Source organism: Tachypleus tridentatus, chromosome 10, assembly GCF_004210375.1.
Source record: "Tachypleus tridentatus isolate NWPU-2018 chromosome 10, ASM421037v1, whole genome shotgun sequence".
Taxonomy (NCBI): Eukaryota; Metazoa; Arthropoda; class Merostomata; order Xiphosura; family Limulidae; genus Tachypleus; species Tachypleus tridentatus.
This window is the reverse complement of record NC_134834.1, coordinates 186604806-186608167: the sequence shown is the minus strand read 5'-3', so window position 1 is coordinate 186608167 and position 3362 is coordinate 186604806.

Sequence of the window (3362 nt, the reverse complement as noted above, 5' to 3'; positions counted from 1 at the left end):
AAATAAAATGTAATCGTAACAAAACATTAGGGTTATAAAGAGCTTTTGTTTTCTACCAGCCTGTCGCTACACCTACTTTACTTACACTTCTACCCACCCACACACACACTTCCCTCTCTCCCATTTTCCAGCACTACATTTTATATCCACCTCAAGGGAGAAATACACACTTATACAACATTCACCAATTTAAAGTCATTTGTGTATACTAGGTATCACCCCAAAATAAAATAATTATTTGTTGGATAGCTAAATATGGTCATCTTTTTTTTTTTTTTTAAATATAATGTATGAATATTCAGTGAAACACAACAAATCTTTTCTTTCTTTAAAGGAAAGATGAGAATTTAGCATAAATCAACAAATTCATTCAATAAAACAGTTAAAAGTAGTAATTTACAATGAGTTATTAAACACTGCTAAAATTAATTTCATGGGAGGGAAAGGCAAGATGTATACAATATATCTCTGTATGTGTGTGTGAACAAGTTAAGCAAATCCTATGTGTAAAAAAACAAACAGAAAGACATCAATAAAAGGATAATTTTACACCATATTATTTATTCATACAAGTATAAAATTAAAAAAATGCTTATGTCAAAATTCAACAGCTAAAAAGGAATACAAATCAACATCTTCACACATTCAGTTAACCTGATGAACTAGAACCCTAATATTATAACCACCATTAAACCATGGGCCTGTATATCTTACACAACCTTGTACCTACCAAGAATGTATGCAAACTATAACTTTTAAAATACGTAATGTCTTATTACCAAATTTAGCAAACTTTAAGTGAAAAGTATCACTCCTTTAAACATAAAAAAACAGATTTTGCAATGAAGTATTTTTATTAAAAACTTGTCTGAAAATATAGTCAAAGAGATGACTAGTCCAACTGTTTTATGTGAGCTGTACTTTATTGCTGAAATCTCCATAAAACAAGAGGTTTTCCTGTTACAAACTGACAGATTTGCTCGAGAGTCGTGTTTAGTATAAGAGAAATTGCACATAAAGTTACAATACAAAATGGGGTAGCAGTAAAAGTAGAAATAAAGAAATGTTGTGCAATATAGCACATGAAACTTGATAATTTACTAAGGAAATGTTGTGCAATATAGCACATGAAACTTGATAATTTACTAAAGAAATGTTGTGCAATATAGCACATGAAACTTGATAATTTACTAAAGAAATGTTGTGCAATATAGCACATGAAACTTGATAATTTACTAAAGAAATGTTGTGCAATATAGCACATGAAACTTGATAATTTACTAAAGAAATGTTGTGCAATATAGCACATGAAACTTGATAATTTACTCAAATATATCCTTTTCAAATTAAATCATTAAAACTTGCATAATATAATAAAATCTGAATTATAAACTATGTTTTAATGGCTTTGTTACTGATGATAGAGTAGCTTAATTAGATTTTCATGTAATTCTGAAAAAACTCAGAACATGTACTTTGACCTGTTATAAAAGGATTAGCCTAAATCTCACTAAAACCAGTAAAAAAATTACAAATGTCACACAAACAGAACCAAAAAAATAAGCTAAGCCTCGTACTACAGAGTGCAAAACATAGAGTGCAAGTAGTAATAGAATTGTATACACATGCACACAAAACAGTGCAATAAAGTACTTAAGTAGAGAACTAGGACCCTCAAAGTGGTGGTGTTACATTATCTACAAGATTTGTGTTCACTTTCCAAGCTTCACAACGGAAACAAAATTAGGACTGAAACTGAACCAAATATTATCTTAAAAATTAGGAGCAAGTATGGATCCTGAAGGCAACATTGCCCCAAATTTAAAACTAACTACAGCTAGTTGTCAAAGCAAAATTGCTCATAATGAAACAGAAAAAGTAATTTAAAAACCAATAATAATTTTCCTGTGGGATGTTTGGACATTCAACATGAATAACAAACAATATTTTGTTTTCCTTGTAGTTTTCCTATTTTATTGGAAAACAATTCATTAATTTCTCAATTTTGCCATATCATTATTCTCATTGGTTGTTCTCATATTTTAACCTTTTACTTCATAAAAACTGCTAATGTAATTCTCTTTTCAAAAACAATGAAATAATATGAAGAAAAAACGTTTTTAGCTTTCCAAAGCATAGTACAAAAAGTTATGTCCAGTCACATTTATTGTAACAAAACAAAAACAAACAACATTATTTTTTAATTATTAATGAAAATAAATCAATTCAAACTTATCAACTATCTCAGTTTAACACTTTGGATTATGTTGTATAAATACATAACCATATTTGGCACCAAAAAAAAAGTAGTAAAACACAGTGTTACAGTGCAAAAATGTCAGTAATTCAAAATATATTGTTTCCTGTTAAACATTCACAAAATATTAATGACACAAGTGGAGGTACTTTTTCCAAAACATTCTAATTCTAATACAAAAGGTATTAAACGCACTCAGCCTAATAATCTTCGGAGCCGCTCTCTAACAGCACTGAAACAATAGTCCATGAAATTAGACAAGAAAGAAACAAGTAAAAGTGGAACACTACCTAGCATTACACATAACAGTTTTATTATGTTTTTAAAAAAATTAAATCACATTAGGATTTAAGTCAAGTATGTAATGGAGTAGTATGCAATGAAATACTAAATAAAATTATTTCCAAGTTAAACTTTATCAGCTATGGTCCTGACACAGTTTTCAGTAATGGTTACATAATAATTTAATTTTGAAGCTGTAATTTTCTAATAAATAAAAATAAGCTACATTTCAATCCATATATGGCTAGCTGTAAAACAATAACTTCATTGTTAAGCACATCAATGGACTAGTGAATGGGGAGTTTTGCAGCTCAGAGATTACCACCATACTTACAAGTGCATATGTTATATTAAACACATATCTCATTGAGAAACTAGGTTTTCCATTTATGTTTAGGACTTTTTTAAAATTAAGAAACAATACCTGGAATTGTACAGTACTTTTTAAGTTATAAAGATCTCTCAAATAACTTGAGTGTAGAAAGGAATATAATCTAGGTATAAGCTAGAATTTGGCACATACATTTGCAGTACTGTTCCTGGTATTAGTATGAAAGCTAATGGACACCTTACAAACAAGTAAAATTCTGCATATTTCACAAAAAAACAAATAAAACCATAAAAGCCTAAAAATTACGCGATCTCATCAGCAATGAGAAGTAACACTTCACCCTTTTCACTTAGAGCAATTAATTTCCCTTAAATCTCAAGTTTATGATAAAACAAACTAAAATTTAGAAAAGAGACAGCATCCACTCCGCAGCAGTGTACTTCCCAAGAAAGACTGGTCATCAGGTAGATCTGGTGCCTGTCTCATCTGGGG